The sequence below is a fragment of the Camelina sativa genome, chromosome 11 (genome assembly GCF_030686135.1).
Source record: "Camelina sativa cultivar CO46 ecotype springtype chromosome 11, ASM3068613v1".
In the NCBI taxonomy this organism is placed as follows: Eukaryota; Viridiplantae; Streptophyta; class Magnoliopsida; order Brassicales; family Brassicaceae; genus Camelina; species Camelina sativa.
Genome location: NC_141890.1, coordinates 25171665 through 25195032, shown reverse-complemented (window position 1 = coordinate 25195032; position 23368 = coordinate 25171665). Strand labels below are relative to the sequence as shown.

Genomic DNA, 23368 nt, shown 5'->3' with positions numbered 1-23368 from the left:
CATTTATGTCTTTTATTCTCAGTTTATGCATTTGGATAGAATTTGCATTGCATTTGCATATTTGTGTGCATAAACAGGTGAATTAGGTACTTTGGAAGCACAAAGAATAAGTTGTGATCAAAAAGGGACATCTAGCAAGGGAATAAGGCTCAAAAGAGGAGGAAATCAATCACTCGACAATGGAGCCGAGCACACACTCGACCGTTTCCCAAAGAACACTCGGTCGGATTCAAAACAAGTCCCTCAAAGATCAACCCGAATAAAGATCTTCCGTTTGCATTCGTCTTCCATGTTCTTCACAAAAGTTGTAGACAACCGAGTTAGCTTTCCAATTCCGGTGGTCTCAGGCCGATCGGAGTTATGGTGCAAAAGTTATCCCGAATTTACTGAACAGATATCATCCCAGATCGAGGACTCGACTGTTGGAAGAAGCAGAAGAAGAGGTCACTCGACCATGCATTCGACCGAGCACATGGTCGAGTTGTGAACCGCCTCTCTATTTTGTCTCCTAGCTATATAGGGCTTCCCTTCTTTTCTATAAATAGGTCTCTTAACTCTGGCCACAAAACAAGCTCGTTTTTTTAGGTCTAGCCACCAAAAATTGTAATCTTCATAACTTTTGATCTATTGAGTATTTGCTTTCACTTCTTTGTTCAATATTGTTCATCTTTATCTCATCTTTCTAATCATGGTAGTTTCATTAATTTCTGGGTTTGTGTTCTTCATGATGATTTTTAGATCTTATTAGTGGCTTAGGATCTTAGGGATGAATTAGGCTGGGTAAAGGTTATGAGTGTTTAGATTGATCAAGCTTTATTTTTATACATCTCTTCTAGATTAGATATGCTCTATGCTATTCTTATACTGAGAGGGTAAGGATAAATCTTAAGCTTCTTAGCATTACACCAATGTCTAAGTTGTTAGATAAGGCTAATGCTAGAGATTATCATGAAGCATGCTAAGAGATTAGATGTTTAAAGTGATTTTTGACATTGATGATCTGGGTTTTAATGCCTGCTTTGATATGTAATAGCTAGTGAGAACTAGGTCTAAGATGTATCTTGGCTTGATTGTTATTGTCATGAGAATGGATTAACATGTATTAGAAGATCATTGTCTAGAGATAGCTCATTGTTGATTGAGGTTTGTTGACCAATTTAGATAGCCATAGCTTGAGTCCATCCCATGAATCCATCCTTAGGACCTTCTTTATTTATTGATTTCCCTGTTTAAGTATTGTTAATTGCTGTTGTTTGCTCTGTTTTCATTATTTGCTCTGTTTCTGTTCATTCGCTTGGCAACTCGACCATGCACTCGACCGAGTGCTAGGTCGAGCTCCATTTTACTTTCTTGCTTATGCATTGTTCTATTCATGTTTTCTTCTGCTTATTAGTTAATTCTTCTTAGTCTTGTTTATTGCACTTGTTCTACAGTTTAATTCAGCATTAGTATTGTCTTAAGTTGCCTTAGTTCTTTGCATTTCATTATTGTCATTAGGTTGTTAGAAACAAATCAACTTGATAGTTGGCTTAACTTGAATGCATTGATCACATCTTGACTGCTTACATATCACATTCTTTATGGATTGGCATCTTTTATGCTACAACATCATAAGGGAATTGATACACCTTGCATACATTCTGATCATTCATACTTATGTTTGTTTGTTTGATTGCATCATTCATTCATTCATAAGTAGATACTTGAAAAATTTCTTGTTTCAATTGGCGTCGTTGCCGTTAGGGTGTTTATATGTTTCAGTTGAGATTTCAATGTTTCAAGATTAAGCTATGTTACTTTTGATTCTATTACTCACCACTTTCTTGTTCTGGTGTTCTGTTTTGATTCTCAGGTACCACTCGGCTAGGCACTCGGTTGAGTACGTCAAAGCAAATGGTCTACTACTTGTTCGAGCACCTGGTCGAGCACCTGTTCATAGACTAAAAAAAACAGAAGAAGAGGTGGCAATGGAACTCCCACATGATCAGACTAAACCTCAAAGAAGAAGGAAGATTGGTGATAGTGATGCTCCCACTACTCATACTCAGAGATATGGGATAGTGCCTCCTGTTGTCAACAACACAACCTTCACAATCAAGACTAGTTTGATCTCCATGGTTCAGAGCAACAGATTTCATGGACTGCCTAATGAAGATCCCCTTTCCCATCTTGATGAGTTTGATAGGCTCTGTAGCCTCACCAATATAAATGGAGTTAGTGAGGATGCCTTGAAGCTAAGATTGTTTCCTTTTTCTCTAGGAGAAAAAGCCCATCAGTGGGAGAAGACTCTACCTCCTGGAAGAATCACCTCTTGGGTTGATTGTAAGAAGGTATTCCTTGCAAAATACTTCACTAGTTCAAGGACTGCACATTTGAGGAATGCAATTTCAGGATTTCTCCAACAGAATGGTGAATCTTTCAGTGAAGCATGGGAGCGCTTCAAAGGCTACCAGAGACAATGCCCACATCATGGATTCAGCAGAAAATATTTGTTGTGTACTTTGTATAGAGGTGTTCTTCCCAAGATCAGGATGCTCCTAGACACAGCCTCCAATGGAAGCTTCATAAATAAAGATGTAGATGAAGGTTGGGACTTAGTAGAGAACTTTGCTCAGTCCAATGGCAATTATAGTGAGGAATATGATAGAAGCTTAAGAGAAGGTGTTGATTCTGAGGAAGAGCATAGAAAGGAACTACAAGCTTTAGAGGAGAAGCTTGAGAAGCTAGATAACCTCTTTCTAACCCAGCAGAAGCAAGTACATGTTCTTTGTGAAGCTGAGCAGTTTATGGTCCCAGTTTATCCTCCACAACAACCCCAGCCAGCTCCTGCTCAAGATCATGAGATGAAGAGTATGCTTTAGAAACTCCTATAAGATCAAGCTAATGGAGCTATGGAAACAAGTAAGAAGCTCACAGATATGAATAACAAGGTGGACAGCACATACAGTGACCTTAATACCAGGATTGAAGCCTTAACTTGCAGAATGCTTCTATTAGAGAGCAAGAATGAATCTTCTTCTTCTAGTCAACTCAATGGGACCACAATTGACAATTTAAAGGAGTTTGCCACTGCCCAAGATATCTCTCTCAAAGAACTACCTTCAAAGCGCACTGAGGACAGTTGCAACCAAGTTGGGGAGGATTTTCTTCAACCAGAGGTGCAGACTGAGAAGAGAACTGAGCTTGAGACACCATTCGACCATACACTCGACCATGCACACGGTCGAGTGCCTGGTCGAGTGCCTGATCGAGTCATTGCTCAAAATTTTAGCAAGCCGGTTTGGTTCATTCCTCCTCCCTATCAGCCACCTTTGCCATTTCCAGGACGGTTTAAAGAGCAAATGCTGAAAAAGTACAAGGCTTCTATTGATCAGCAAGCAATGATGGTCTTGAGTCATGAACCTTTATTAGAAGATCTTGAAATGAAGGATAAGCCACAAATTAAAGAGCTTGAGCAGAAGAAGCCAACTATTGATGGGCAGACCTTCAGGATTGAAGAAAAAGGTCATGAAACTGAGTCTGAAATCTTTAAGGGTGTGAATGGGGTAGAAACAAAGATTTTAGGTCACTCGGCCTTCCACTCGACCTACCACTCGACCGAGCACCTTAAGTCACTCGACCGAGTGGTACCAAGTCACCCAAAATGCCCAGACTTCATCCCCAAGCTTCACCAACAACAAGAGCCAAGAAATCCTTCCTTTGATGGTTTGTCTGAGCTTCAGACTGTCAACTTTCTACCATGATTCAGTGAGGGAATTAACAACTAAGGATGAGGAGATAAATGGGCAAATCAAGCAACTCCATGGTAAAGTCAAAAGTTCCTCTCCAAAGAAAGCAAGGGAAGGTCTGAGTATTATTAGCAGACACAGCTCTTTTAGCATTGACCCAGGAATAAGAGGAGCAATACAATCTTTGGGAACAAAGGGGACTGCATCACCTCTCTATGACTCTTCCAAAGCATAAGAAGTATGCAAAGTCAAGCTTAGAGACTTTAAACAAGCTCACTTGGGAGGAAGTCCCAAACGTATCCTTTGTATATATTGGTTTAAGTTTCTTGTTATTTTGATCTTGCTTTCTTTAGTGTTATGGTTGGGCAGGTAGCATGAATGTCCTTTAAGCACTTGGTGGATATCAAATGAATCCCACCCTTAGCCCATCCCAAGTAGTACTCCTACTCTATCTTTGTATATACCATTGCATTTGTTATTTTTGTGCTCTTTCTTGATTCTTAAATCCTCTTTCAAATTTCTCTTACACAAGGGACTGTGTAATTTAAGTTTGGGGGAGGGTTTGAGATGACATTTGATGTTGTGTTTTATTTTCTTATTTCAAATTTTTAGCATAATCATGTTAGTACTTGCATTTCATCTATGGCATAGAAAAACCTAAAAATTTGAAAATTTTTGCAAAAATCTTTACAAAAAAAAAAAAAACAAAAAAAACAAGAGTGTTCATGTAGTTTGCATTGCATAATAGCATCTTGTTTAGCATGTTTCATGTAGGACTGTTAATTATTTGTATTAGGGATCTATGATGAGTATTGCCTTGTTAGCTTGTTTAATTCACTAAACTCAGTGTTCAAGAAAGCGCTAGGCGGTATCTGGACGGTGACCCAACGCCTAGCGCCTAGAACGCTTAGTCGGGGCCTAAACGGTTTTTAGGCGGTTTAGGCGTTTACAACATAAAACATTATATATATAATTATATTAAAATATATGTTATAAAAATAAAAAATTTATAAATTATAAACAACGGTAAGAAAAATACATTTATTTAAGTTATATTAACAACATATAAATGTTTATAATTACGTATATAGATATAAAACATAATAATTTAATTATATGTAATTTAAAAATCAAAAATAAATATTAAAATAAAATGTATGTAATTTTAAGCGGGTTAGGCGGTCATCTAGGCGTCTGCTGAGCGCCTAGCGCCTAGACCGCTTTCTTGAACACTGACTAAACTAGGATCAATGCCCAAGTTAATAGTACTTTGATGCTAGTTGAGTAGTTAGAAGCATAAGATTGAACCAAGCCTTGAATTCTTGCATTGCATTTTGTCTAAATTGAAGCATGTTGTGATTTGATGTCATTTCTTATTTATATGAACCTAGTATTGACTTGTAATTATTAGTTTATGCATTGCTTTAAACTCATGGATACCATATACATATTTGGATCATCTTTCTCCTTTTTACCACTCGTGTTGATCCAAGTAGCTGATTGAATCATTAAAATCAGTTTCCAATACCCTTAACCAACCCTTCTTTCAAGCCATGTTTATTCTTGAGTGTGTAAGGCCTATTTTGGGATTGACCTTGGTAGAAAGTGTTAGGTTTGAACTGACAAGAATAACGCCTTGTGTAGTTCTAGTTTGCATTTTCCAAACTAGATAGGACTAAGTGATTTCATTGTTGGGTTTGGGATTTGGTTGTTTGAAAAAGAAAGAAAAGAAAAGAGGAAAAGAGAAAGAAAATGTTAGAGTCTTTAGGAGGGGAATGTGTTTAAGTAAAATCCAAGTCTAGTTAAAGAATGGGAAGTATGATATTGTTTAAAGATGGTTTCAGTCAAAGAAGAGTATAGCAAAATGCTTTTATGTCTTAAGAATAAGAAGAAAAGAGAACCATAGCAAATAAGTAAGAATCTCCCATTCCACTAGAAAGATCAAATAAGAAATCTCTCCTAAGGCTTGAAAACAGAAGAGAAAAGAGTATTTGAGAAGAGAAGAAGATAAAGGGTAGAACTAGGATCATTTGGGCTTAGAATGATAGGATCAAACACTTGGGTTACTTTTGGGTAGACAAGGTTTTGTTCTTGTATGTGTCTAAGTGTTCTTACCTTTAGCATTCTTCTAAAGCTCAATCCATTTTTATGAGAGAACCTTGATATTGATAAGCCCCACTCTAAACAGAGACCATCATTGTCTCTAAACCTTTATTTCCAAGCCAAATGAGTTTAAAACATTGCATAAGATTGATCCATGTTCTTGATTAAATGAATGTTAAAGGAAATAGTTGATTTGAATGCATGTGGACATCTAAGGCTCAAATCAGTAAAGGTTGTGATAGGTTTGTCTAAAGTCTTTAAGTACAGCTCATTCAACTTGCATCATAGTACTAGAATACTTTGGACATTTATTCTAGCTGGTTTATTTGCAAGCTTTAGGAGCTGAGATCCCACTTTCAGCCCTCACCTACCTTCTTATGTCTTGTTATTTGCTTGAGGGCAAGCAAAGACTAAGTTTGGGGGTGTTGATGTTCATATATTTTACCCTGTTTTCCCTTAATATATTCACATCTTTTGCATCCTTTGCTATCCTTTTTGACAATTATTGCATAGTTTTAGGATTATTCTTTCATTAGAGTGTAGTTTCATTGAATTTGCATATTTTCTTGCATAAACAGGTGATTTTGGAGCCTAAGGAGCATGGAAGCAATGCTGAGGAGAAGTGAAGCAATCATGAGGAGAAAGAAAAGGAGTTAAGGCTGGAGAACCAAGGTCCAGAGTCCCACTCGACTGCCCACTCGACCAGACACTCGACCATTTGCTGAGAGTGACTCGACCGAGTGGAAGGAGCACAAGAAAACCCAACTCGACCGAGCACCGAGTCGAGTTGGCCGAGCTGCCTGGCTATTTTGTCTTTTAGCATTTTTAGGGCTTCCCCTCCTTTTTTCTATTTAAGGACCTTGTACCCTGCAGTCACAAGGGGGCAGCTTTTTAGATAATCTCAAACCTAGTGATGTTCATATATTTTACCTTGTTTTCCCTTAGTTTATTCACAACTTTTGCATCTTTTGCTATCCATTTAGGCCATTATTGTGTAGCTTTAGGACTAATCATGCATTAGAGTGTAGTTGCATTGCATTTGCATCTTTTCATGCATAAACAGGTGATTTTGGAGCTTAAGGAGCATGGAAGCAATGTTGAGGAGAAGTGAAGCTGTCCTGAGGAGAAAACAAGAGAGTTAAGGCTGTAGAATCAAGGTCCGGAGTCCAACTCGACCGCACCACTCGACCACCACTCGACCGTGTGCTGAGGAGGACTCGACCGAGTGGAGAATGCACGAGAGAAGCCAGCTCGACCAGCCACTCGACCGAGCACTGGTCGAGTTGACCGAGCCGTTGACCACTTTGACTTTTTGTATTTTTAGGGCTTCCACCTCACCTCCTATATAAGGCCCTTGTACTTGCAGCCACAAAAGAGTCCAGCTTTTTAGAGAGTCTAAAACCTAGTTTTTACCTTTTTTAGATATTATTCCTTTTGCACTTTTATTTTATTTTTAGATCTTGTACTTGTTTGAGAGAGAAAGACTAGATTCTTATATTTTGTTTGTTTCATAACTTTCAAAGTATTAAGATTTCGAGTTTTATTCCTTCATCAATATTGTAGATCTCTGTTTCATCTCTCTAATGATGCAAGTTTCATTATTTTCTGGGTTTTTGACATATTTCACCATGTGTTCTTGTGAGTAGTTTGTTTAGGACTTTGAGGATGGGTTAGGCTGGGTTGATCTTGTGGTTTGTTTGATTTGGTCAAGCTTGATTGTTGTAGATCTCTTCTAGGCTAGATGATCTTAATGCTGATCCTGTATCTGAGAGGGTAGGGTTTGATTTCAAGCATCTTAGCATCACACCAATGTCTAAGGAGCATAGATAAGGCTAGATCTAGAGCTTACCATTAGGCTTGCTAAGAGATTAGGAGTCTTGTTTGGTTTGAGATGTATTGCTTAATGCCTGCTTGTGTAGATTCTTTTCTTTGTGAGAACAAGTCTAGAATTGCATAGGTTTGATTGTTTCTTGCCATGAGAGTGGATTAAACATGTATTAGAATAGTATGTCTAGAGATCAGCTCAATGTTTGCTTGAGATTTGTTGACCAAGTTAGATAACCACAATGATTAGCTCAGCCCATGAATCCCTCCTCAAGGCCTTCTTTGTTTATTGAAATCCTAGTTTAAATATCATTGCTTGTTTGTTGTTTGATTGGTTTTAGCTTTGCTCTGTTTTTCTTGTGTTGCTCTGTTTTCACGTTTAAGTCTAGCTCGACCACCCACTCGACCTACACTCGGTCGAGTGCTGCTCGAGTTCATCCCCAGAACTTGTGTTTTTTGATTTGTGATTGTCTTGTTTCATTCCTGTTTCATTTCCATTGCATTCACGTAGTTTCCTGTTCATTACTTGTCTTGCATTAGTCCATTAGCATAGTTTCTATCTTTGTTCTAGTTTCATTATAGCTTCAAGTTGTTTGTTCTGTTTGCATTTAGTATCCTGTTCTAGTTGTTTTTACTTTCTGCATTTCATATCTCATTTTAGGATTGTTAGTGACAAACAATCTTTACAATTGGCTTGACTTAGACTCATATGCACATCTTAATTGTTCACAATCACTCAGATAGGATTGACACCTCTTATACTGCAACTGCATAAGGGGAATTGAAACACCCTGACTTCTATTCATTCCATACATCATCATTCCATACATCATTCATTCATACACCACAAAGAAACTCAGTTTCAATTTGGCGCCGTTGCCCATTTGAGTGTGTTTTCTGACATTTAGGATCAATATTAGTCTAAGATTAAGTTCGTTTTAAACACTTGTGAAGTTACTGAACTCGAATCTTCCTTTGCTTGGCTGTTTTGTGTTTCAGGTACCCACTCGACCACCTACTCGACCACCACTCGACCGAGCTGTGATCGAGCACTTGATCGAGCCAGAAGCCGGATCAAATTAGCCATTACTTCCCAGTCGACTCGACCACCCACTCGAGCCTGCGCTCGACCGTGTACCTGTTCGAGTCCGTAGTAGAGTTTGTTGATGCACACAAGGTCAAAAGGCAAGGATAGTCTTCAACAGCCTATTGACAACATCCACAGGCTACATAAGGGTTTGAGACATAAGCAAGGAAGAGTAGTTCAACAACAACAAGGTCAAGACATCATGGAGCAACAAGCTATCCATGAGCAAAGACCAAGGCACATTGGTGCAAGAGATGCACCCAATACCCACAACCAAAGGGCTGGAATTGTGCCACCTTCAGTAGCCAACAATAACTTTGAGATCAAGAGTGGATTGATCTCAATGATACAAGCAAACAAGTTTCATGGGTTGCCAATGGAGGATCCATTAGATCACCTTGATGAGTTTGACAGAATATGTGGACTCACTAAGATCAATGGAGTGAGTGAAGATGGATTCAAATTAAGACTCTTCCCATTTTCTCTTGGAGACAAAGCTCACCTTTGGGAGAAGACTCTTCCTACTGGAGCTATCACCACATGGGATGCATGCAAGAAAGCTTTTTTGGCCAAGTTCTTCTCCAATGCAAGGACTGCTAGGCTGAGGAATGAGATTTCTGGGTTTGCTCAAAGGAATAATGAGAGCTTTTGTGAAACTTGGGAGAGGTTTAAAAGATTCCAAACTCAGTGTCCTCACCATGGCTTCAGCAATGAGTCACTTCTAAGCACCTTGTATAGAGGAGTGCTTCCCAAGATAAGAATGCTTCTTGACACAGCCTCTAATGGCAAATTCCTCAACAAGAATGTGGAAGAAGGATGGGAATTAGTTGAGAATCTTGCTCAATCTGATGGCAATTATAATGAGGACTATGATAGGACCATAAGGAGCTCCTCAACTGATCAAGAGGACAAGTATAAGAAGGATTTGAAGATGGTCAATGAGAAGCTTGACAAGATCCTCCTCAGCCAATCCAAGTCCATTCACTTCATTGGTGAAGAGGAAGATCCAGTTCAAGAGGGGGAGCCTGAATTTGCTGAGTTATGCTACATGCAGAACCAGGGAGGATTCAAAGGCTACAACCAAGGAGGTTTCAAGAACAACAATCTCTCTTATAGGAGCACCAATGTGGCCAACCCTCAAGACCAGGTCTATCCACCTCCTCAACCTCAACAGCAACAAAACTACATCCCCAAGCAACAACACCAAGTGTTCCAGCCCCAATTGTGTCCCCCACCAGGGTTTCAGACTAACCAAGGCCAGGAACAAGACTTAAGAGCAATGATGCAACAGTTGTTGATTGGGCAAACACAAGGCAAGATTGAGGAAGCCAAACAGTTTGCTGAGTTGAATCAAAAGCTCGCATCACAGTACAATGATCTGAACTTGAAGTTTGAGGGCCTCAACTCCATAATGAAGTATATGGAGAGTAACATTGCCTCTACTTCAGCTCCTAAACCCAACCAACTCTCTGGAAAAGCTGTTCAAAATCCAAGGGAGTTCACTGCAAAATCCATTCATATCTCTGACGAGGAAGTCACTGAGGACAGTGAAGTCCAAGTTTGGGGGAATTCATTAGTTACTGAAGCCCCAAGTGACGTTTGTGCAAAGCAACTGGAGTCCGTTATTGCACTCGACCAAGTACTCGAACAGCCACTCGATCGAGTGCATGCTCGAGTGGTCGATCGAGTTGCAGACTCAGAAGCTGTCAAGCCTGCTGATCGAGTGGCTGTTCGAGTGGTCGATCGAGTTGCAGACTCAGAAGCTGTCAAGCCTGCTAAGTACATTCCTCCTGCTTACAAGCCACCTCTTCCATTCCCAGGACGTTTCAAAGCACAAAAGATTAAGGAGCTTAGGGAAATCATTGAGAGAAAGGAGATGATGGCTAAGCAACAAGAGGAAGAGAAGGCTTTGAAGGAAGTGGTTGTGATTGAAGAAGCTGTGGTTGAGGAAGTGTTGGCCATACAAGAGATCACCATTGCTTACCAAGAAGAGGAGAGAGGACCTGTCTTGGAACAGTATGATCCATATCCTCTCTACAAAGACTTTTTGCTTGATTTGTCAAAGAAGAAGGCTGAAGCTCAAGATGAGAAGGATCTTAAGGAACTTGGAGGAGTTATCATTCCAATCAAGCTTAAAGATCCAGGTCCATTCTATCTGCCTTGCACACTTAGCTATCTTCACTACAACCAATGCCTTTGTGACGTGGGAGCTTCAACAAGTGTGATGCCATACTCCATAGCACAAAAGCTTGGGAGAACTGATTTCAAGTCCACCAACCTTCATATATGTTTAGCTGATGGGTCAAACAAAGAAATAGTTGGAAGGTTGGAGAATGTCCCAGTTAAGATAGGGAAGGCAAGGGTTCACACTGATTTTGTGGTGTTGGAGATGGACAAGGAACCTGAAGATCCAATCATTCTTGGAAGGCCATTCCTAGCCACTGTTGGAGTAGTTATTGATGTCAAAGAGGGTCTTGTGACCTTGAACATTGCTGAAGATATAGCCATGAAGTTTAACATCTATAACCCAACCAACCTTCCTACCATTGATGATCAACCTTTTACTATCAAGGACAAAGGAGGTCAAGAAGGTTCAAGTGGTGAAGCAACTCCAAAGGCTAAGCTCTCCTTTCAAGATGATTCTGTGGAAAAGCTTAAGAGGTCAGTTCAAGAGTTGACTAGTATGGTTGAGGATCTTCAAGTTAAGCTGAACAAGAGGTCCTTAAGGAAGGCAAGACCAAGGCTCAAAATCAAGAAGAAACATGGTTTGTGTGTTAAGGGTGAGGTGATCAAGGATCAACTTCACAGTGATCAAGAGGTTCCAGGGAGGATTTCATCACCTCCTTGGTATCTAAACCAAGTCTAAAAAGGACATCAAAGTCAAGCTTAGTGACTTTAAACAAGCTCACTCGGGAGGAAGTCCCTAAGGTATCCTTTGTAAATATGGTTTATTTTCCTTGTAGTTTTGATGTGTTTTCTTTTTTGTTTGTGTTGGACAGGCCTTTAGGTGAGAATGTAGTTGGGTAAGGAGAGGTTTAGACTTGGAGAAGGAGACTCGCAAGCCCACTCGACCAACCCACGAGAGGTACTCGACCGAGCTGGAAAGGAATTGAGGCCCATTTGATCTTCAAATCATTAGAACGATCGAGTGGAGGGAAGAACAAGAAGAAAAATTTTGAAATTTCAAAATTTGGTCAAGGTGCTCGACCGTGTACAGTCGAGTGTAGGGTCGAGTGGCAGCAAAAAGCAGGTCAAAGATTCCCATTTCAAATTTGAATGGTATGGACGCTCCACCCTTGTCTCTTTGTCCCCTTAGCTTCTTTATATAGACTTTGCACGAAATTATACCTCTCACATTCTCTCATTTGCTCAAAACCATTGAATTCAAGTTTTAAAGTCTCTCTCTTAACTTATCTTTTGCTCAAGCTTAGTTCTTTCAAGTTTTTGGTTCACTAACCTATTAACTTTGAGCTTTGAGTCTATTCCCTTCAGTTCTATTTGAAAAATGTGTTCAAGAATCACTAGGAAGTCTCAACAAACCGCTGCAACCTCCATGGAACGTCATGATGCTAGCCTTGAATCAAGAGGAGAAGCTGGAAGGGCCACTCGACGCCCCACTCGATCATGCACTCGGCCGAGTGGTGGTTCGAGCAGCCGGTCGAGCCAGATGCCGCGTCCAAGGAGAGAGAGAGTTGAGGAAGATCCTGAGAGGACTGAGAGTGAAGAGGAAAGGGAGTCAACTCTCAATGAGTTCATGAGGAGACACAAGGCCAAAGGGAAGAGGCCAGCAGTTGAGGTTGAACAAGAGGAGAGTGAGAATGAGAGTGAGGAAGAAAGTGAAAAAGAAGAGATAGAGGATGATGGAGAAGCTGAGTCATGTGGGTTGTCAAAGAGGCAACTCTATGATGCTTTCATGAGAATGGAGTTCTTAGGGACAAGATATCCACACAAAGAAACCATGGAGAAGCTAGCCATTGGTGAAGATGTGGAGTACCTCTTTGAGAAGAGCAACCTAACCAAGTTTATGGGGCTTTGCATGGAGGGCTACAAAGAAGAGAGTTGTGAGTTTCTGGCCACAGTCAAGCTGCATACATATGCAAGGAAGGATGCTGAGTTTGGAGCTGGCCACATTGATTTCACAATCAAGGGGAAAAGGTATGAACTCTCAATGAAGAAGATAGCCAATGTGTTTGGTTTTGAGGTTGGGAGCAATAGGAGTTTGATGATTCCAAGAGAAGAGCTCTATGCTGTGTGGGAAACCATTGGGGACAACAAATACTACTCATCCTCCAATTCCAAGAGTTCAAGGATAAGGAGCCCAGTCCTAAGATACTTCCACAAAGCTCTTGCCAACACCTTCTTTGCTAGGAAGGAAACTGGGAATATCAATGAAGGGGAGCTAAAGATGATTGATTTGGCTCTCAATGGAGTCATCTTTCAAGAAAGGAATGGCACCATCATTCTTGGGAGCACTGTGGAGACTGACCTAGCAATGGTACTCATTGATCACATGGTTTACTTGAGAAGTTGGGTAGGCAAGTTGGAGAATAAAGGATCAAGAGGAGCACTAACCATTGGAGGCATCATTACTCAAATCCTTCAAGCTGCTAAGGTTCCACTTAGAGGAGAAAGGGTTTCACCAAGATGGATTGACTCTAGCTACCTCACTTCTACTCTCATCCTAGCCAAGGAGCTGCATCAAGGGAATCACATTTTCAACTTTGAACTTCCAACACTTGGGAAAAAGCAACTGATTTTGCCTAACCAAGAGCTCACCACCATTCAAGAAGGAGCCAACATTGATTTTTGGCCAGCTGAGGAGCATTTGTTTGATGGGATAGTTCAACTTAGAGTTGATGAAGCTGGAGATGTGCAAATGGCTGATGGGGAGGAGCAATTTTACTTTGAGGATTATGAGCTCAACCCAAGAGATAGTAGAGGAGTGAGGGAGGCTACCAAGAGATTAACCCTTCTGCAAAAATGGAACAAATGGCATGGGAAGAGGTTTGATAAGCTGAAGAAGAAGGTGACCAACATGGCTAAGTCCATCAAGGGCTTAAAGAAGGAGATTGCTGAGTTGAAGAGTGGGGATTCTTCACCTACACCATCAAGCCCTTTGAGGAGGAGTAGCTCAACTAGAGCACTTTCTAGAGTTGCGAACCCTGTGGAACCAGCTAGGGCTTCAATGTATGAGCCAAATCAGAGGAAGAGGAGCTCAAGTACCCGAGAACAACCCTTTTCAAGGTACTCGACCGGGTCACTCGAGCACCCACTCGACCGAGCACCCCCAATGCACTCGGTCGAGTTCCAGCCCAGATCACCCTATGGTTTCCCACCTCCAGCTGCTTATCCAGGATATCAAGGTTACCCTCCCATCCCACCCCAGTACTTCATGGATCCAGCACTCTACCAGCAGTTCTACCAGCAGCAAGGTCAACATTTTGACAATCGTGGTCCAGCTCGACCCCCCCCCCCACTCGAGCACGTACTCGACCGAGTCCCGGTCGATCCCCATCGTCGAGCTGCCCCAATCTCCACCTCCAAGTCACCAACAAGACCCCACCTACTCCTATGACAGCATGCAGATGGATGTGGACAACTACTTCCACAATCCCTAAGGTACCACTATCACCTTCCCTTGTAGATGTCATTGCATTTGACATTGTGTTTTGTTTTTTGTTTTTCATCTTGAATCGTCAATCAAATTTCTTTCACACAGGGACTGTGTGATTTAAGTTTGGGGGAGGGTTTGAGATAGCATTTGACATTGTGTTTTGTGATTCTTATTTCAAATTTTTAGCATAATCATGTTAATACTTGCATAGCATCTAAGGCATAGAAAAACCCTAAAAATTTGAAAATTTTTGCAAAAATCTTTATAAAAAAAAAAAAGTGTTCATGTAGTTTGCACTGCACATTAGGATCTTGTTTAGCATGTTTCATGTAGGATTGTATAGTACTTGCATTAGGGATCTATGATGAGTATTCCCTTATTAGCTTGTTTATTCACTAGACTAGGATCAATGCCCAAGTTAATAGTACTTTGATGCTAGTTGAGTAGTTAGAATAAGATTGAACCAGGCCTTGAATTCCTACATTGCATTTGGTCTAAATTGAAGCATGTTGAGATTTGAAACCATTTCCTATTTATAAGAACCTAATATTGACTTTCAATTATCAATGTGTGCAATGCTTTAAACTCATGGATACCACATACATATTTGGATCATCTTCTTCCTTTTTACCACTCTTGTTGATCCAAGTAGCTGATTTCCTCATTAAGAATCAGTTCCCCTACACCTAAACCAAACCTTCTTTCAAGCCATGTTTATTCTTGTGTGTGTGAGGCCTATTTTTGGGATTGAGCTTGGTAGAAAGTGTTAGGTTTGAACTGACAAGAGTAAAGCCTTGTGTAGTTCTAGTTTGCATTTTTCAAACTAGATAGGACTAGGTGGTTCACTTGTTGGGTTTGGGACTTGGCTATTATGAAAAGAAAAGAGGAAAAAGAGAAAGAAAAGGTTAGAGTCATTAGGAGGGGAATGTGTTTAAGAAAATTTAAAGTCTAGTGAAAGAATGGGAAGAATAAGGTTGTTTAAAGATGGTTCTAGTTAAAGAAAAGAAAGAAAGGAAAGAGAAGTCTAGCAAAATGCTTTTATGTCTTAAGAATAAGAAGAAAAGAGAACCATAGCAAATAAGTAAGAATCCCCCATTCCACTAGAAAGATCAAATAAGAAACCTCTCCTAAGACTTTAAAACCAAAAGAGAAAAGGGTGAAAAAGAAGAAAAGAAGTTAAAGGGTAGCACTAGGACCAATTGGGTTTAGATTGATAGGATAAACACTTTGGGTACCTTTGGGTAGACAAGGTTTTGTTCTTGTATGTGTCTAAGTGTTCTTACCTTTAGCATTCTTCTAAAGCTCAATTCATTTTTTATGAGAGAACCTTGATATTGATAAACCCTACTCTAAAAAGAGACCATCATTGTCTCTAAACCTTTTACTGCCAAGCCAAATGAGTTTAAGCATTGCATAGAATTGATTCATGTTCTTGATTAATGAATGTTAAACGAAATGGTTGATTTGAATGCATGTGGATGTCTAAGGCTCAAATCAGTGAAGGTTGTGATATGCTTGTCTAAAGTCTTTAAGTATAGCTCATTCAACTTGCATCATAGTACTAGTAACTTAGACATTGATTCTAGATAGTCTATTTGCAAGCTTTAGGAGCTGAGATCCCACTTTCAAACCTCACCTACCTTCTTTTGTCTTTGATTATTTGCTTGAGGGCAAGCAAAGACTAAGTTTGGGGGTGTTGATGTTCATATATTTTACCTTGTTTTCCCTTAGTTTATTCACAACTTTTGCATCTTTTGCTATCCATTTAGGCCATTATTGTGTAGCTTTAGGACTAATCATGCATTAGAGTGTAGTTGCATTGCATTTGCATCTTTTCATGCATAAACAGGTGATTTTGGAGCTTAAGGAGCATGGAAGCAATGCTGAGGAGAAGTGAAGCTGTCCTGAGGAGAAAACAAGAGAGTTAAGGCTGTAGAATCAAGGTCCGGAGTCCAACTCGACCGCACCACTCGACCACCACTCGACCGTGTGCTGAGGAGGACTCGACCGAGTGGAGAATGCACGAGAGAAGCCAGCTCGACCAGCCACTCGACCGAGCACTGGTCGAGTTGACCGAGCCGTTGACCACTTTGACTTTTTGTATTTTTAGGGCTTCCACCTCACCTCCTATATAAGGCCCTTGTACTTGCAGCCACAAAAGAGTCCAGCTTTTTAGAGAGTCTAAAACCTAGTTTTTACCTTTTTTAGATATTATTCCTTTTGCACTTTTATTTTATTTTTAGATCTTGTACTTGTTTGAGAGAGAAAGACTAGATTCTTATATTTTGTTTGTTTCATAACTTTCAAAGTATTAAGATTTCGAGTTTTATTCCTTCATCAATATTGTAGATCTCTGTTTCATCTCTCTAATGATGCAAGTTTCATTATTTTCTGGGTTTTTGACATATTTCACCATGTGTTCTTGTGAGTAGTTTGTTTAGGACCTTGAGGATGGGTTAGGCTGGGTTGATCTTGTGGTTTGTTTGATTTGGTCAAGCTTGACTGTTGTAGATCTCTTCTAGGCTAGATGATCTTAATGCTGATCCTATATCTGAGAGGGTAGGGTTTGATTTCAAGCATCTTAGCATCACACCAATGTCTAAGGAGCATAGATAAGGCCAGATCTAGAGCTTACCATTAGGCTTGCTAAGAGATTAGGAGTCTTGTTTGGTTTGAGATGTATTGCTTAATGCCTGCTTGTGTAGATTCTTTTCTTTGTGAGAACAAGTCTAGAATTGCATAGGTTTGATTGTTTCTTGCCATGAGAGTGGATTAAACATGTATTAGAATAGTATGTCTAGAGATCAGCTCAATGTTTGCTTGAGATTTGTTGACCAAGTTAGATAACCACAATGATTAGCTCAGCCCATGAATCCCTCCTCAAGGCCTTCTTTGTTTATTGAAATCCTAGTTTAAATATCATTGCTTGTTTGTTGTTTGATTGGTTTTAGCTTTGCTCTGTTTTTCTTGTGTTGCTCTGTTTTCACGTTTAAGTCTAGCTCGACCACCCACTCGACCTACACTCGGTCGAGTGCTGCTCGAGTTCATCCCCAGAACTTGTGTTTTTTTGATTTGTGATTGTCTTGTTTCATTCCTGTTTCATTTCCATTGCATTCACGTAGTTTCCTGTTCATTACTTGTCTTGCATTAGTCCATTAGCATAGTTTCTATCTTTGTTCTAGTTTCATTATAGCTTCAAGTTGTTTGTTCTGTTTGCTTTTAGTATCCTGTTCTAGTTGTTTTTACTTTCTGCATTTCATATCTCATTTTAGGATTGTTAGTGACAAACAATCTTTACAATTGGCTTGACTTAGACTCATATGCACATCTTAATTGTTCACAATCACTCAGATAGGATTGACACCTCTTATACTGCAACTGCATAAGGGGAATTGAAACACCCTGACTTCTATTCATTCCATACATCATCATTCCATACATCATTCATTCATACACCACAAAGAAAGTCAGTTTCACCTAGTATTTTACCCTTTTTGGGATTTATGCTTTTTGCACTTTTATTTTCTTAGATCTTGTACCTCTTTTGAAGGAGAAAACACAAGATTCTTCATACTTGTTTGTTTCATAACTTTCAAAGTATCAAGAATTCGAGTTTGATTCCTTCTCCAATATTGTAGATCTTTGTTTTATCTTTCTAATCATGCAAGTTTCGTGTTTTTCTGGGTTTATGACTTTGCTGTTCATCATGTGTGGTTGTGAGTAGTTTCCTTAGCTCTTAGGGATGGTTTAGGCTGGATGGATGTTGTGGTTATTTGATTTGGTCAAGCTTGATTGTTGTAGATCTCTTCTAGGCTAGATGTTCTTAATGTTGATCCTATAACTGAGAGGGTAGGGTTTGATCTCAAGCTTCTTAGCATCACACCAATGTCTAAGGTGCATAGATAAGGCTAGATCTAGAGATTATCATTAGGCTTGCTAAGAGATTAGAAGTCTTGTTTGATTCTTGACATATTTCTTAATGCTTGCTTGTATAGATTCTTTACTTTGTGAGAACAAGTCTAGAAATATATGAGCTTGATTGTTTTTGCCATGAGAGTGGATTAACATGTTCTTAGAGATTATTGTCTAGAGATTAGCTCATGTTGATTGAGGTTTGTTGATCAAGTTAGATAACCACAATCTAAGTTCAGCCCATGAATCCATCCCTAAGACCTTCCTTGTCTATTGATTTCTTAGTCTAAATCCTGTTGTTTGATCGTTGCTTGATTTACTTTTGTCTTGCTCTGTTTTGTCTGCATTGCTCTGTTTTACGTTTTTGTCCAGCTCGACCCTGCACTCGATCTACACTCGATCGAGTGCTTGCTCGAGTTCATTCCCAAAACTCTTGTTTATGATTTGTGTCTGTCCTGTCTTGTTTCTTATTTCATTCTAGTTGCATTTCTGTTGCATTCATTTAGTTTCCTGTTCATTACTTTCCTTGCATTAGTTCATTACATGCATTACTATAGTTTGATCTCTGTTCTAGTTTCATTATTGCCATAATCATTATGTTCCATTGCATTTAGTATCTTGTCCATTCAGCTTTTACATTCTGCACTTTACATTCTGCAATAGGTTGTTAGTGACAAACACCCTCTATAATTGACTTAACTTAGACAAGTATTGCACACCCTGATTGCTTGCATTCACTCATTTAGGATTGATACCTCTTATACTACAATTGCATAAGGGGAATTGAAACACCTTGCTTTCACCATTGTTCATCATCATATCATTCATTCACATTCCATTTCACACACCAAGAAAGATACTAGTTTCAATTTGGCGCCTTTAAGTATTTTCATTTGATTTCTTCTACAAAGTTGCTTATTTTATCATCATCTTTATGATTATGTCTGTTTCATCATTTTCTGGGGTTGTGTTCTTACATCTCATTTATTAGATTCTGAGTAGAGATAGATTCTTAAGGATGGGTTAGGTTGGTAGAGAACTTAGTTTGTTTAGGATTGTTTAAGCTTGAATTCCATAAAATCCTTTCTAGATTAGATATGCTCTATGCTATTCTTATACTGAGAAGGTAAGGATAGATCTTAAGCTTCTTAGCATCACACCAATGTCTAAGTTGCTAGATAAGGCTAAGTCTAGAGATTATCATGAAGCATGCTAAGAGGTTAGATGTTTAAAGTGATTTTTGACATCAATGATCTGACTCTTAAAGCCTGTTTAGTATGGTTTCACCAATGATAGTTGGGTTAGGATGTTACTAAACTTGATTACCTCTGTCATGAGAGTGGATTGGTAAGCCCTTAAGATCATTGTCTAAGGATTAGCTCTTTGTTGATTGAGTTTTGTTAAGCAACCTAGATAGATTAAGTTTAATACCAACCAATAATTCTCATCCTTAGGATCTATTTGCTACTTGTTTGCTTCTATTTCTTGCATTTAATTACTTGTCTTCTTCAGTTTTATTGTTTCTGCTTTTAGTTTTAAGTTTAATCTTCTGTTCTGCATCACTCGTCCATGCAATCGACCTTGGTTCATACCATGCTCGATCGAGTGCTAGGTCGAGCTCCAGTTTATTTTCTTATTTATGCTCTGCTCTTTTCTAGTTTTCTCTTGTTACTTCTGCTTATTAGTTAATTTTGCTTAGTCTTGTTTATTGCACTTGTTTAGTAGCTTAATTTCTTCTTTGTATTTCCTTAAGTTGTTTTGATTGCTGCATTTTCGTTTCTGCTTCATTAGGTTGATAGATACCACCCCCATATCTGAATTGGCTTAATTGTACTATCTTGATTGCATCTTTTGTGATTAGCATAATCCCATTTGGATTGACACCTTAAGTACTACAATGCATAAGGTTAATTGAACCTACTAGGATAGAGACACAAAAATCCTAGTATCATCTCTCCACACTCCGGAGTAATGAAGCTATGAGTAGCTCCAGAATCAAACATAATGTGCGACTTAAACCCGCCCACTAATAAGGTTCCTACACAAACCTCATGTGTTGAGAACCTAACAGCTTATCAGAGGCAAATATAAAATTTGAACTTACTAAGAATTCACAAAGACAAAGTACCAGAAATTATACATGTGATCGCCCCGGCACTGGTTCCACCAGTCTCTGCAGTTGTATAAACTCGTGGTGCCTGCTCAATCTCTGCCACCTGCTGCCTCCCGGCTGCACCTGCTACAACGCTGCCACTGACACTGGCTGCAACTTGGGACACAAGGGCCTGATGTGCCCTGGCTCCCTGCAATGATAGCATACACGAGCCGCTGCCGTCGGAGCACTCCTCTTGGGACAGCTAGCAACCTTGTGATCCTTGCTCCCACAACTGAAGCAACTCGCACCACTCGGCCTCTGCGTAGCCTCCCACTCCCTCTTGGTTCCCTCCACAGGCATGCTGCCCTTACTAGAACCTCCATGATGCTGAGCCTTACTAGGCTGAAATGCTGGACTAACCGCCACTAATTGTGCCCTGATGTCCTCCTCGATCTTTGTCGTAGTCTCAATCAGCTCTGCACGCATAGCATAACTCCGCCCTCTACATTGAACCCTGAAATCGTCACGTAGGGCCCTCACAAACCTCCTGATCTGAGCCTCCTTAGACTCCATAGCCCGATCCCCATAAGAGAGAAGTCGACTGAACTCCAAGTCCAGCTCCCGCACTGACCGCGTCCCCTAAGATAACTGAAGGAACTGCACCTCCAACCGGTCCAATGCCTCTCTCGGAAAGTACTTGTGGTTGAACACCCCCACGAAGTCAGCCCAAGTCATCTCCCTCTGCACTCTCCTAGCAGCCACTGATCTCCACCACACCTGAGCATCACCAATCAAGTGGTGGACCCCTATGTCCACCCAACTCCTCAGCACATCTCAGAGTCTGGAAGTTATGTACCACCCAAAAACCGTGCAGTATTGATGCCATGCATCTCGTTGAGCATAGAAAAATAACGAGTATGCCCTCCCACATCCGCAGCCACTGGCTGCCGCTCCTCCGCCACCACTGGTGGCACTACCTGAGCCTGAGCCGGTACCACTCCTGGTAACCACTAACAAGCCCGCAAGATCGACACCAGGTACTCCACCAGCTGAGATTCACACACCCGGGACTCTAGCATCACCGACTACTGGAGCATCAACACCGCCCCCTCTGACCACACTCATAGAATCCCCCTGGACACCCTACGACTCGTCAACACCCTCAGCTGTCACACTCTAGTCCGCAGTCTCACTAACCACTGGGACTCTGCCCCTACCATGACCTTGTCTGCGTCCACGACCACGTCCACGTCCTCCACCACGACCAGCATCTTCACCCTCTCTAACCATCTGCACTACCATGAAAAGAAGGCTAAACACACAATTAACATAACACAAAAACATAAACTCACGGTGGAATCACACTGTAGGCTCTAAGAGGATGTTCTAAGACTCCATGCCACACACAATTGACTAACTCACATAATCAATCAAGACATGCAATCCCAGACATCTACAGCACAAAGCCTAGTGAACCGAAACCTAGAACCGTAAGGGCTCTGATACCAAACTGAAACGACCCGACCCGATTTTTTTAAATAAATAAATAATAAATAATAATTAATAATAATAATAATAATAATAATAATAATAATAATAATAATAATAATAATAATAATAAATAAACTACAAGTAGTGGTCCCATACTCACTAGCCACCTAACCACAATCACAACCAAGAGCGGAAATAACCAATACCAATATCGAATTAATATCCAACAATAACCCAATAATTATAACATAAACAATATCCAAAAAAATCAACCAGCAGTAATCATAGAACCACCAACCTAGTAATGTTTCTAATGACCCAACTCTAGCAACCTAGCAATGTCATACAACAACCAATCGAGTCCCTAGAACATTCCTATTCATTGCCTTGATTCCACGATCACACTTTGCCTTTAACTGTACCATAAACACAAATTGCAATGAATGAGTATTTTATAAACACTCAGTAGGGCAATCCTCCCATCTGCTGGCCTATACACACAATCAATAGAGACAACTCTAACCATCAACCAACAATCAACAATCAACAATCAACAATAACAAACCAGGACTCTGCATCACCGACACCAGTTGGGGTTGCGTCGACCGACGCATGATATGCATCGACCGATGCAAGGTTCACTTGCATCGACCGATACTCCCATTGCATCGACCGACGCATGCTCGACATAGCACGAAAACCCTAAGGTTTTACGCGCTGTCCTCGCACTTGCATCGACTGATGAACTTTCCCCGGAAGCTTCTCGCCGGATCTTCGTTCCTACAACCACAAAACTCGATCCCAAGCCACAAGAAAGCTTCCCAACGTCCCAAATAACATTCTGACAAGCCAAACAACACATAAACAAGCAGATCAGAGAATTCTCCAGCTTAGATAAGCCATGGTCATGCACTTACCTTTGCCAAGACGAATCTGAACCTCAAACAAGCAAGAAACACTTCCAGGAAGCTCCTACAATGATTCCAGCTACAGATCTCTACAGGAACAGCCTCAAACTTCCAAAATCTCACCAAGAACACTTAGAACTCTTTTCCTCTCTTCTTTTCTCTTAGAAACGGCTAAACTCGTCGAATGAGACAAAACACTCGAGCTAAGGGTTTTCCCTATCCCAAAACGCAGCGTTTTACTTAAACTTGTCCGCACTGAACCGGCTATGCATCGACCGATGCAATCCTGAAACCGGGATTTTGGTTCGCGGATGTTACAAAAAGCAACTTAAGAGAAGAAGTTCTACGCGGATAACTTATGGTGCTGGTTCATCTAACCGAAAACCAAGTTACCAGAAGGGAGAAAAGTCAGTTGCTCTTCCAAAGGTTGAAGCGAAGCCATTTGTTGCCAATCAAATTACCAAGGACAAAGCTGAGGCTACCAGAAGCCGAGCTCGTGATGTGACGTGTTATAAGTGTCATGGGAGAGGACACTATGTGCATGAATGTTCCAATAGAAGAACCATGATTCTCTTGGAGAATGGAGAGATCGAGTCAGAAAATGAA

The 23368-nt window shown here is 40.3% G+C and overlaps 2 non-coding genes across 2 annotated transcripts; both read right to left on the bottom strand.

Annotated features, from left to right (window-relative positions):
- Nucleotides 1–2370: 2370 nt before the first annotated feature.
- LOC147934362 (small nucleolar RNA R71) lies at nt 2371–2476 on the bottom strand. Its single transcript, XR_015573366.1, has one exon. It is a non-coding gene; the product is annotated as a small nucleolar RNA R71 (small nucleolar RNA).
- A 6864-nt stretch (nt 2477–9340) lies between these two features.
- LOC147934361 (small nucleolar RNA R71) lies at nt 9341–9447 on the bottom strand. The gene has a single exon (XR_015573323.1). It is a non-coding gene; the product is annotated as a small nucleolar RNA R71 (small nucleolar RNA).
- Nucleotides 9448–23368: the final 13921 nt, after the last annotated feature.